Raw genomic sequence first — 13,626 nt, 5'->3', positions numbered from 1 at the left:
TTAAGGCATGTTAACGAAGCCAAAGCAAAATAAATGACGCTCCTTGCAAGGAAATTAAATCGAGGAACTAAGCCCATTTATAATTATTGTATTTCAATTAGGCTGTAACAGGGCTGGGCGAACAGAAAGATAAAAAGAAGAACACTGATGTGGGAGTTTCATAAATATTTGCAAAGTCCTGTTAGAAAGGGAGCAACATAAATAATGCTTTAAAATAGCCCGTGTCCCCGGCAGTGCCCTTTGTGCTAATGATGACGGGAAATAGTTTCGTCGGCAGCGCTCTCACCAAAATTCGTCCCAGGACGCTAAGGAAGGTTTTTCCTCCCTCTTCCTCGAGTACGGGGGGTTCCTTTGGAGAAAGAGGTTACAGCAATATGTGATAGCATTTTAATTTACTATTTTAAAATTAAAATACTAGTAAATTTTTGAAAGAGCTAGAATTAAATTCAAATCCTGTCTCCATTTTGGTGCTCAAATGTCTAATTTTCACTGGAACAGGGAAAAGTATGAGTCATTCTTTTGCATTTAATCCCTATTTTCCTCCCTGTCTATAACACAGTTGTATATACTGTTCTGAAAAATAAAAAAAAAAAGCGTTAAAAGCACTTATGTTTGTTTAAACCTAGGTAAACCTGTCTGCCTCACGGCAGCGGTAGGAAAGGGACCAAGCGGACTTGTCTCTGGGCCAGTGCCCGTTGGTAGGACCTGGAACCCCAGGATGGGGCCTGCCCAGGGCTCCCGTCTTCACAGTGGGCTGCTGGTGGGGCCTCAGGACTCCTCTGCCCCTCGCCATGGACTCGCCTCAGAGAGGCTCTCCTCTGCATCTTCGCTTGATGTCTGTAATACTGAAATAACTATAAAGCCTCTTAGAGATTCCGGATGAAGCAGGAGGCCACCGCGGGCAGAGCAGAGGCACAGGACTGCCTGGGTGAATTGCAGGCTTTACGAATGTATTATTTTCTCCCTGGATCTCGGTTTTTGTTCGTCTTTTCTAGGCTAACGGACAGGAAGCCCATCTTACTGGTGTACGTTTGAGCCAACAGGGAGGGAACACACTATTCCATACCCTCGTACGGGCTCCCAAGGAGAGGTGTAGACACCCAGAGTGAACACTTGGAGAGTGTTTCTTAACAGCCGGACAGAGTGAGTTTATGTCTGCTGAATCTACCTCAAACATAAATCCCATCCCAAGCATGGAAATTCAGGGCTTTAAAATCCCCTTGTACCAGGAATTAACTTTTATCGTATTTTATAAAGCGTGTGAACACCTCTCTTGGGCACTAAACACACACTCGCCCTGGCCCTTGGTCAGGACACAGAAGCGCTCGTGCAGGATGGAAACCACCCCACAGGGAGGGGGAGGAAGGTGCCGAACCCCACAGGCGGCTCTTCAGGGCCTCCGACGCGCGGGAGGGTGAGAACTGGGGTTCGCAGAAGCATCTAGTCCTCTGTCCTTCTCAGAATCTGACTGTGTCCTGGGCCTCAGCACCTTGAGGAGGGGTCTCCGCGTGGGTGCCTGGGTGGGCAGCCCGGGCTTGGAGCACAGTACCAGGAGCCAGAACAGGCTGTGGTTTCTGTGCCCTCCACCCGCTGCCTGGGGAAGCAGGGAGCCTTCACTGCTGTGTATAGTCTGTCATTGTGACAGCAAGTGCCTGGCCACTGCCTGGCTCTAAATTATGAATACGTAAATCATTGGATCCCTGTTCTTAAAATAGGGCGGTAATAAGAATTCTGTCACCCAGGGAACTGGATCAAGGAAGAAAGAAAGGAAGAAAGAAAGAAAGAAAAGAAAGAAGAAAGAAAAAAAGAAAGAAAGAAGATGGAAAAAAAGAAAGAAGAAAGAAAGAAGAAAAAAGAAGGAAAGAAAGAAAGAAAGAAGAAAGAAAGAAAAGAAAGAAGAAAAAGAAAGAGGAAAGAAAGATAAGAAAGAAGAAAGAAAAAAGAAAGAAGATGGAAAAAAAGAAAGAAGAAGGAAAGAAAGAAAGAAAGAAAGAAAGAAACAGGAAGAAGAAAGAAAGAAAAAAAGAAAGAAAGAAGATGGAAAAAAAAGAAAGAAGAAAGAAAGAAGAAAAAAGAAAAGAAGGAAAGAAAGAAAGAAAGAAGAAAAAGAAAGAGGAAAGAAAGATAAGAAAGAATAAAGAAAAAAGAAAGAAGATGGAAAAAAAGAAAGAAGAAAAAAGAAAGAAGGAAAGAAAGAAAGAGGAAAGAAAGAAAAACAGAAAGAAGAAAGAAGAAAGAAAGAAAGAAAGAAACAGAAAGAAGAAAGAAAGAAAGAAGAAAGAAAGAAAAAAGAAAGAAAAAAAGAAAAGAAAAGAAAGAAAGAAAGAAAAAGAAAGAAAGAAAGAAAGAAAGAAAGAAAGAAAGAAAGAGAAAGAAAGAAAGAAAGGAAGGAAGAGAACGGACGAACGAGCGACAGCTAAAACGAAACCCGTGTCCACCCTGGGGGCCGTCCAGGTCTCCCAACCCGGCACACCCACCTCTCCTACGGGACAGGGCGGGACCCCCGTTCCCCACGGCCCTCGGCCCCTCTGGCCTCAGCGCACGGCTGGGCCCTGGCACCCACTGGGCTTGGGGCCGAGGTGCCCACGGGTTGAAAGCAGCTCACTGTGTTCACAGGGTGACAGCCGGTCCTGCCGACCCAGGGCCCGGAGCGGGAGCGGGCAGCGAAGCCACAGACGCCCCAGGCTGGGGGGCGGTGACCCGTCGGCTCCACTCCATCTTTGCCCCAAATGACAGACGGCGTCTCCTCCTTGCCTCCTTGCCTCTTGTCGCCAGCCGGATGCCACGCCTCAAAGACAGTTCCCGCTGCCGTTTGCTCGATGGCCTGCTATTCTGGGGAATATAACATCTGCATTTTCACGTGAAATACAAAGGCTCTAATCTAACTTGCAAACAATGTCACTTCTATAGGAAGCGTTCACTTTGCTGCATTGAACCTCTACAGGGACAGGAAAGTACGTGTGTGGGGCGTATCCATGTGCGCGTGTGTGCGTGTGCGTGTGCTGTGCATACACGCGTGTGCACGTGGGGGCATCCACGCTGCCTTTGCTGTAGAAGCTGCCGTACTATTCAAGTGGGTGTGTGACATTCAGAGGAGAGCCCTAGCCCAGCAGAGCTGTTTACTGAGGACAGGCACAGGGAGGGAGGGAGGGATCAGGGCGGGCGCCCAGGGTGGCGGGCTGGCTAGCTGGGTGCTCGGACCGCCACAGACGGGGGGGCGGGGGGGGGCGGGGGAAGGACGGAGAAGCAGGTGCTCAGCGCCCGGCCCCGAGGCGCCCGCCCCGCCCCTGCCTTCTCCCGCCTCCTCGCTTGGCCGCGGCCTCGCGCTGCCTCCCCAATTGCCTGAGCCCGGAGCAGTTGACATTTACCCCAGCCAGATAATCGAGGAATAACATTTGCGTCACAGTTTAACCGACCTCTGCCTCCGCGGCTCCTTTTAGATTAGCTTCTAAACAATAGGAAGGAGAGAGGGGGAGAGAGGGACAGGCAGGAGGTGGGGCCGGAGCCCAGCCTATTACTGCAGGGCCGGCGTGCAGGGGCGCGCTGCCCTTTCCCGGGCACAGCTATTACCGGGAAGGTATTTTAAAAGCACGCAGGTTGCCATGAGCAAAGGTTAATGGACTGACTATTACCCGTGTGTGTGGCGCGGGGCCGGCCCCGCGGGAGGCTCCGGGGAGCTGTGTTCCGTCTTCGGTGGGAAACCGTACGAGGGCCTCTCTGTGTCCCACCCGGCCTCTGGAGTTCCAGGAGGCAGGATCCCTCTTTCAACCCCGGTTATGGAGGCTCAGAAGGCCGGTGCTGGGGAAAGAACACGGGCGGTCTTGCCCTTACAAACCGCCAGACTCCCTGCCCACGTGTGGCTCGCGTGGGACGGCGCAGAGGCGGCCGGTGACTCTCCAGACGGAATCAGTGGTGAGGGAGCAGGCCGGAGGCATTGGAACACGAGTCGTGGACTGGAACTATTCTGAGTGACAAACAGCGCTCAGGGGGTTGTAAGAAGACTGGTTCTGATCGTTCCAGAAGCAAGCCGTTACCTCTGCCACGAGGGCTTGTGTCCCCTCAAAACCTGTGAGCTGCATAGGGAAGCCGCGGCTCTTTGCAGACGCGATAGAACACGCTCCCCAGCGTGGGCTTGGCCCGACGTGGGCACGGTATCGGCAAGAGAAGCCGCACAGAGCACCCCGCATGGGTCTCGGGACCCCGAGAGCGAACCTCACTATTTATTGCCTGGGTGAGTAACTGACGGCCCGGACCAGCTGCAGCTGAGGTGACATGCCTAGCCCGTGGGGTGTAATGGCCATAGGCTTCAGTCCCTGTTAAGAAATGAGGACACGGGGCGCCCAGGGGGCTCAGTTGGTGAAGCGTCGGACTTCGGCTCAGGTCATGATCTCACGGCTGGTGAGTTCAAGCCCCACATTGGGCTCTGTGCTGACAGCTCGGAGCCCGGAGCCTGCTTCTGATTCTGTGTCTCCCTCTCTCTCTGCCCCTCCCCCACTCACGCTCTGTCTCTCTCTCTCCTTCAAAACTAAATAAACATTAACAAAAAAGAAATGGGGACATGGGCACATTACAGAAGCCTTTTGTTTTTTGGTTTTTTTTTTTTTGGCCTTTCAAGCAAAATGCTTATTTTCATTTTGGTGACATTGAATTGTGGTGCCAGCCCCGGAATGTCCTCCCTGTGATGATCTACAATCTGCAGGGTCGTCAAATGACCACCGATCGGGCCAGCTGACCTTCCCCTGGGACGGAGCAGGCCTCGGCAGAGAAGCGTCTGCGACAGTGCGGACCCCGCTCAACGGGGAGAGTTTGCACGGCTTTGACCACCGGGAAGGGGCTTTACAGCCCCCAACACACGTGCTGTCTCAGCTAGTCTGACTTTCGTTTGTCTCCTGGGTCGTCCTTCTCTCATTTCCCCGCAGTGAAGGTGCCTGAGTGCCAGCGGGCCGCACAGGTCTCCTCACTCAGGACCCTGGCGGCTGGACACTGTTCCAAGTGCTTGGCGCATTAACTAATTTCAAAACGCACATCAGGATTTCTAATGAATTAAAACCTTAAAGCCTAAAGCTGGCAGCGAATCCGGAGAGGTGAAATCCCCCTTCAGAGCCAGGCTGACCCAGGAAAGGGAGAACGCTGGTGGGCCGGGGCGATTGCCGGAGCGAGCCTCTCCCACGAGTCACACTGATCTCCAGGTGCTGCGTGAAGACGCGTCCGGTCACCGGAAAGTCGCACCTTGGCGAAGCTTGCAAACTGCATCATAGCTCAAGTGCTGGAAATCGCAAAGGACCTTCCACTCCTAAGCCTTTCTGATGTTGCAAACTCTTTGGATACCGTCTGTGTGCGCCCTACAAAGGTGGCTGTGGCCAGTGGTGCAGGCAGCCTGGTTCTGTGTAACTGAAGACAGCTGTGGGCCTTGCCCGATCTCCCCAAGCACAAAGGAAATTATTGAGCAAGGGGTCCCCGTTCTGAACCTGCCCGGGTTGCTCTGAAAGGGTGACCTGGTCACACAGCGGAGGTTTTACTCGCCATTCACTCGAGACAGAAAGGATTTCCGTGGACAGCGGGCTGTGAGGTTCCTTTGTAATTTCCGCTGACCAATCCAATTATGTGGGTAATTGCAAGTATCTTCCGCAAAGCGTGGACCATCAGTCACAGAATGAATCGCGAGCCAACGGAGTGGGCTGCTTCCCTGGAAAGTGTGTGGGAGGGGGAGATTAAAAGCAATGGCCACAGAGTTTCAATGTTAAAAATGCAGAGAGAGCTGTGGCCCTGGCCGCTCAGACCCCGAGGGGGTGGGGGGGGGGGGGCGAGGGTCTGGGCATGGATCGCACCCACCAGCACCCAGCCAGGCGCGGGCCGGGAAGGGTGTGGGTGCCTCTCGCGGAACCGCTTCGACATGTATTTGCGTCCGTACCACCCAGGGCTGACAACCATCACAGGAATTTTCATGCCTGTGAAGGTGAATACAGAAATAGTTTGTTTAGCTTCTAGTTCGACAACCCACCAGGCCTGTATCTTTCTGGATACATTTATTTCAAGGTACTTAAAAACTGACTTTTATGCGATTATTTAGGCAGTGATTAGTTTTGTTGAGAAATGTGTCCTTTACCCCTCTCATTCATCCTCTGCTAAGATATTTCTGTTTGTCAGAATGCCACCGTTTCTGATAAATGACTGAAGACAGACTGCTACACTTTATTAAAAAGTAATAACAATTTTTGTACGCACCCTTCACATCGTAGGGGGGGGACCATGAATCAAAGGACACTGCCTGTCTGGGCCTGATAAATGCGCCGTTTACCAGCTGAGGAGTTATTTAGGACTGGCTATTAATTTAAATCACATTTATCTTCCCTGGATGGGGGAGGTGGCCGTGACAGCGCCTCGGAATGACCAATGGTGCGGCTAAGTGCGAATTATTTATTACCGCTGCCTCTGCAGGGCCGCACAATATGTGAGGGGGAAAAGAAACAGTGCCAATTACCGCGGTTAATCTCGTCAGGGCAATAACAAATTTCTTCCCAACACAAGGCAATTTTTATGTTTGCACTTTTTCTCCTCCAAACACAGACTCGCTTATAATTCTCCATCATTAAACTCAATTTTCTCATTGTTTTCCAAGTGCTCATGGGAAATTTTTAGTTGTCTCTGCTTCATCTTTGTTGGGAGAATAGAGCTTTTTTATGCCGCATGATCCAAAAGAAAGTGTGTTCTTTGGAGCCCTTAATGAATATTTGTTGGGAGTGTGGTGAGGTGATATGTACTGCAGATCAGATTGGCTGTATTTTACTATTAAACATTTTTCCACTGATAATAATGCCTCTTGTGTAGCGTTTCAATCCACCAAGTTCCGAATATGCAAAAGAACAATTGGGAATAGCCAATCAGGAGCCTTTTTTGGCCAATTAACTTCAATTTGATTGATCTACCATGGAAGATTAAAATATTTCTAATAAAATGCATCTTAAGCATGAATTAAATCCGAACATGCACAGTTAAGCTGGCTGTTAGGAGCCCAAGGCACGGCGTGTGCCACGACCTGGGAGCAGGTGTCCCTGTTGCCTGCGCCGTCTGGGCACACGCGCGTGCAGACTTTCCCGAGGCTCTCGGCCCCACTGCTCGGCTCTCGTGTTCCAGCGACCTTCCCATGCCCTGCCCTCGCACGCGGGGCTGGGCAGCGGCAACGTGCTTTATTATTTTGATATACTTTCCCAAATTAGACAGAATAAATTCACGCCGAACAGAGTCCAGAGTCACACGCTAATAATTAAAACACGTGTGTGCGCACGGCACCCTGCGTGTGCATTTCCTCCTACTGGTTTGCGTGTCAACAGAATGATAATTATGAAATAATGAAAGCATTTCATTTTCTGGCTGACTTTCATCTAAATTGCTGTACTTGAGTGGTTTCCGGGGCAAAGGCATATAAGGGACGACGAAATCATGACATTCAAAGCATCCGACCTCACAACCCAACGTGGCCGGGCCGAGTCTAGTGGGTTTGCCTTTCTGGTTGTCGGGTTGACCCACAGCGGGCGGCTGGTCAGGTGCTGTTCCTGGGAACTCAGTAGACAAAGCAGTTCGGAAGGGCTGTAGTCTGGCCCGGTCCTCGGGGTCAGGAAATGAGTCCCAGTGCAGCCTTCCTGGGAGAGTTGGGGAATCGCCCGTCACAGTCCCTGAGTCCACAGGCTCAGGGGCTCAGAAGGACATGTCCACCGCCCCAGGGCCTCGGGGGCCACGCTCCTGGGAATAACTTCAACAATTTGCAAACTCAAGCCCTTATGTAGAACGTGGAGTTAGAAAAACACGTGTGCGTGAGTAGATGTATTTGCATATGTACACGCACACATAGACATACATATATGGGAACAGACATATACATGTCTGTGTATACTTACATACACACACGCATTTATCCATGTGTATATTCATTTATATAATTCATCTCTCTACACATGCACACATATACACCATATGTATTTCTACATTTATACGTGTATACATGTGAGTACATGTACTCCTATATATGTACATATACATAAATCTATATATTTAAATACATATAGTTCATTTGATAGGTTCAACAAACAAACAAACAAACAAACAAACAAAGGTTTAACAATGTCCGCTGTGTTGAAGCAAGGGGTTTCAGAGCAGTGTCTGGTCAAACGAGGTGCTCCTGATGTCCGCTTCCCGGCCATCCTGGAAGCATTCTGTGGGGACAGGCACGTGGTCACCCTCGCCTGGGCACTGTCGCCGTACATCATGAACACTGAGACGTCCTTCTGGTTCCAGGCAGCCTGGCGAGAATGGCCTTGCCCTTGCCTCTGCCCTCCTTCTTGGGCCACTCCCTCCCTCTGACACAACTGGAGAGCCATCCTGTGGGATACACCCATGCCCTCCCTGCCTCAAGTCCCACCCCTGAGGTGGAGTCTGTCCTTCCGAGACAGGCCCTTGCTCAGGGCAGAACCATTCACCAGTGACCTCTGGGCACCTCCTTGCCATCATTCTGACGTCTGTGGGGGAGGATCTCCCGTGTCCATCCTGGCCTGGGGGCAGACCACGTAATGCCACCTTTGCCTGCAAAGGTGGTCACGGGGCTCCTAAGTTGTCTCTCTTCTGACTTTCTGGTCCACTCATTTCGTAAGCCGTCGCAGTTGGCCATGTGTCTTGGCTGTGTTAGGGGTTATGGGAGCCGGTATCTTTGAGCAAGAACTGTCCACAGAGGTCTGTTCAGGTCTTACCCCAGGACATGGACGCTATCTTTAGAGCCCACACACCTTATTTGCTCTCATCGTCGGTGAAAACAAGTCTCCATCCTCTGAGCATCCAGGTATATCATAAAAATACAAACACACTCACAAAGAGCAGTGTTTAGTAAGTGGAGCGGGGGGGGGAGCCGAGATCAGCTTCTCTCATCCCCAGGAAAGTTCCCTCCTATGTCATTTCTCTGGCTCCATAGCGCACACTCTTTTATTTTTTGAATTTTTAAAAAATGTTTTTATTTAGTTTTGAAGGAGAGAGAGAGAGAGAGAGAGACAGAGCATGAGCGAGGGAGGAGCAGAGAGAGAGAGAGAGGGAGACACAGAATCCGAAGCAGGCTTCAGGCTCCGAGCCATCAGCACAGAGCCCGACGCGGGACTCGAACTCACAGACCGTGAGATCATGACGTGAGCCCGAGTGGGATGCTTAACTAACTAGGCCACCCAGGTGCCCTGTGCACACTCTTTTATTTGGCAGAAACATTATCTATCCACCCAAATCAGAAACCCCGATGTCATTGTTAACTAGTTGCTTTCCTTTAACAGAAACACGTTCTGTCAATTCGATTTCACGAGAATCTTTCAAGTAGTGTCTTCATGTCTGCTCCCAGGGCCCAGGGGCCACTTTCTGCCTTTATGGTTCTCGGGAAAACCGCAGCAGCGACCAGCTGGTCTCCACGCATCCACTCTCAGCTGCCTCAATCTGTGCTCAGCAACGAGTCTAAACTATCCCCCCGAGATCGAGACTCCCCAGGGAACGTCCATTTCAGAGCCTGAGGTCCTTCACAGGCATTCTAGTTGCCAGAATCTAACTTTAATTTTCAAACACTTATTTTCTGTCCCATTTTCTCTTCCCTCTTCTTCTGGGATCTCGTTACCTGTTTTTTTCTCTTGTTTGTAGTGGACGATCATTATTGATCTAGTCAGTGAAACTTTCATCTGTTATCTCCGTTTATAATGGAGCCTAGCCTGTGATATTTTCTTTCAGACTTTTCACCTCTAAAATGTCTATTGCTTTTTTTAATGTGTATAAATTCAATTTTGACTTTTAATGCATATATATTCAATGTTGCTGATACGATGTCCTGTCTTTTCACTCACCACAAACATCTTTCTTTTTCTTACTGAGCGTACTTTCCGTAGCTGCTTCTAAGTTCCTCTCTGATAAACTCAGCGTCTGAGTCAACTTGGGTTGTTGGCCTTTTCCCTTGAGATATTTTCCTCCATCTTTTTCTGTCGAGTAATTTCGTATGATATCTCAGACCCTGTTCCATGTCCGGAGGGCCAGATAATTGTTTCCATATTTTATCCAGAGCCCACAGCTGGTACTTGTTGGACGACTTATGTTTTCAGTGCTGACTCCTTTATGCCCAAAGTGGCGCTTCCTCTGATATGATTTTTAGCCTCACCCTATCAATACTGTCTCTGCAAAAATCTATCTCAATATTGTAGGCAAATCAGGCCCCTTACTATCTCCTGGAGATGGCCAGTACTTTCAACCAATGTCATAGGCCTTGAAATGTCCATTCAAAACCAAGCAAGTTAAATACCTATGCATTTTAGAGAAATAGACTGTCCTGGAGTCAGTGAAAAAATATAAGATACTTTACCATAATATTACCATGGGATAGTCTGTGTTAAATTTGCCATTTTAAGACAGAGTTTTCTCTTAGTCAAAAAATGTATTTTTTTCCCCCAGTGGAAACTCAGGGACTCCTAGTATACAAATTAAGTTTTTCTTTCCAAATTCCTGGACACTATAAACATTTGCAATTTGTCAAAATATTCATCTCATTAATACTTTTCTATGATGCAAATGTCCTGAATGTCCAGGAAAAAAGAATATAAATACACACACACACACACACACACACACACACACATATATATATATTTGTAGGTCATTGAAAATAATTTCATGTAAAATGCTGTTACAAAATCCATACATCTGTAGACCCACTTCCAAGATCAGAAAAGAGAGAAAAAGAGAGGCTGGTTGATGCCTGTGGCATGCAGCTATAATGCACACAGGCTTAAGGAATGGGGTATGATTACATTACAGATAGACTTCTAAATATCATTTGAGACAGATCAGGAATCCTTTATAGGTCATCTGTCCCACGTACATTGTTTTCCTGGGCTCCACGGGGCAGTGCAAGACAAGTGTCTGGATACAAGGAGCTTGGAGTCCGGCACTCGCTCACCCTGTACCGTATCTGACAAGGGTAGCCCCTCCTCCACCTGCTATGCCCGTGGACTGGCCACAGGGGCTGAGGAGAATTGTGGCCAGCTGGCCACAGCGAGAGGCTGACGATCTCCAAGAATTGTCACCTTCTGTTGGGCTTGTCGTATCTTGGAGACACGTGCTACTCTCTCTATTCCCTATCTTCACATCCTCACAGGGTCAGATACAGGTGCTCTGGAGGTTATTGTGTTTTTTGGCATACTCACTTCAGGTGTCTAACCAGCCCAGCCACTTCAATCCAGACATTTGTCTGGAGTTACTGTACTCATCCAAGGTTTAAATAAAAGCCAGTGGTGTGGAGGGAGAAAAACCAATTCAGTACGTGCAATAAATGCATAGAAAATGACATTATTATGCAGAGATCAGATTTTCAGCAAACGTAAAGCGTCGTTCCCTCTCAAAAAGGAGTTAACATTATGATGAACAATTTCTATTTTTGTGTGATTTTGAATGAACTATTCTGTTGAAATAGTAGAGATCATTCAGTGTCTCACAACATAATAATCTTCCCTCTCTGCTATATTCATAATGGTGTGGACCTAGAAGGTGGGGAGGGATGTCATGTAATGGTCAAGTAAAAAGTGTCTTAAGTCGTAGACATTCAAATAATGTGGTCAAATGTTGAAAGTGCTCTGAAAATTTCATTTGCTTTAAAGACGTCTTTAATTAATCACAAAAGCAAAGGGTTAGCTTTGCATGGACATTACATTTTTTTAATCTGTGCTTCTTTACATTCTACTTTTTAAAATTCTTTTCCACTAGGGTTTTGATGGTTTCCTGTCTCACATACTTTTGTGGGTCCAATTCTGGAGTCTCTACTCTATTCCATTGGTCTTACTTGACAAATCTCCAAAGGCAAGGGACTTAAAAGCAAAAATGACTATTGGGACCTCATGAAGATAAAAAGCTTCTGCACTGCAAAGGAAACAATCAACAAAACTAAAGGCAACCGATGGAATGGAAAAAGAGATTTGCAAATGACACATCAGACAAAGGGCTAATATCCAAAATCTATAAAGAACTCACAAAACTCCACACCTAAAAAACAAATAATCCAGTGAAGAAATGGGCAGAAGACATGGATAGACACTTCTCTAAAGAAGACATCCACATGGCCAAAAGGCACATGAGAAGATGCTCAACGTCACTCCTCATCAGGAAATACAAATCAAAACCACACTCAGATATCACATCACGCCAGTCAGAGTGGCTAAAATGAACAAATCAGGAGACTATAGATGCTGGAGAGGATGTGGAGAAACGGGAACCCTCTTGCACTGCTGGTGGGAATGCAAACTGGTGTAGCCTCTCTGGAAAACAGTGTGGAATTTCCTCAAAAAATTAAAACTAGATCTACCCTATGAGCCAGCAATAGCACTGCTAAGAATTTACCCAAGGGATACAGGAGTGCTGATGCATGGGGGCACTTGTACCCCAATGTTTATAGCAGCACTTTCAACAATAGCTAAATTATGGAAAGAGCCTAAATGTCCATCAACTGACGAATGGATAAAGAAATTGTGGTTTATATACACAATGAGAATACTATGTGGCAATGAGAAAGAATGAAATATGGCCCTTTGTAGCAACGTGGATGGAACTGGAGAGTGTGATGCTAAGTGAAATAAGCCATACAGAGAAAGACAGATACCATATGTTTTCACTCTTATGTGGATCCTGAGAAACTTAGCAGAAGACCATGGGGGAGGGGAAGGGGGAAAAAAGTTAGAGAGGGAGGGAGGCAAACCATAAGAGACTCTTAAAAACTGAGAATAAACTGAGGGTTGATGGGGGGTGGGAGGGCAGGGAGGGTGGGTGATGGGCATCGAGGAGGGCACCAGTTGGGATGAGCACTGAGTGCTGTATGGAAACCAATTTGACAATACATTTCATATTAAAAAAATAAATAAAATTGTTTTCCAAAAATCCAAAAGGCTTTGATTTAAAATAGAGAACTCCATGTGTCCATATGTTTAAAATAATGTTAGATAGGGCAAGAAAGTGCCCTCATTTCAAGCTATATTAATAACATACAATGTCTATACTTCCCACCTGCAACTCCCACTCTCACCCTGAATCTCACAGCCGTCAGCCTCTGAGAGGACAGGACGAAGAAAGGCAGGTGGACACAGCACAGTGGTGCCACAGGGCGAGGAAGGTAGGGGGGTGGGCAAGGTGGCGGGAAGGGAATCCATGTGGAAGCAGCATCTAGAAAGAACAGACCACAGACCAGAAGAGTAACATGTAGAAGGAGGAGATCCCGTTGCGTAATAGGCCAAGCGTAGAGCTTGAGGGTGCAGAGCCTGTGCTTCCTGGACCAGTTGGCACATCTTGAGCCCGTGATGGAGAGGAAGGAGATCCGTCCGTCCCTCTGGCAATCAGTGTCAAGCATTTGAGAAGAAGCAAGGGAGACTTGCCAACCATTCTGCTACATCTGAGTTAGGTGACTTTGGATAAGCTTCTTCTTCTTCTTGTTGACCTGTGTGCTTCATGGAGGGGGAGACTTACACTTCTCTAGTGAGAGTGAGCAAGGCAGGAAACTCCTGGATGACCCAGCATGCAGCAGGAATTCGAGGAACTGAGGTCGTTCATATCACCATCACCACCATCACCATCGTCATC

The 13,626-nt window shown here is 47.8% G+C and overlaps 1 long non-coding RNA gene across 1 annotated transcript; it reads right to left on the bottom strand.

Moving 5' to 3' along the window:
* Nucleotides 1-5,391: 5,391 nt before the first annotated feature.
* Nucleotides 5,392-7,865, bottom strand: LOC128311602 (uncharacterized). The gene is made up of 3 exons (XR_008290125.1): nucleotides 7,467-7,865; nucleotides 5,912-5,948; nucleotides 5,392-5,686 (listed from the first exon to the last, which is right to left on the bottom strand). It is a non-coding gene; the product is annotated as an uncharacterized LOC128311602 (long non-coding RNA).
* Nucleotides 7,866-13,626: the final 5,761 nt, after the last annotated feature.

Source organism: Acinonyx jubatus, chromosome A1 (assembly GCF_027475565.1).
Source record: "Acinonyx jubatus isolate Ajub_Pintada_27869175 chromosome A1, VMU_Ajub_asm_v1.0, whole genome shotgun sequence".
Classification (NCBI taxonomy): domain Eukaryota; kingdom Metazoa; phylum Chordata; class Mammalia; order Carnivora; family Felidae; genus Acinonyx; species Acinonyx jubatus.
Note: the sequence above shows the minus strand (reverse complement) of the source record. Positions and strands in the feature narration are given on the sequence as shown.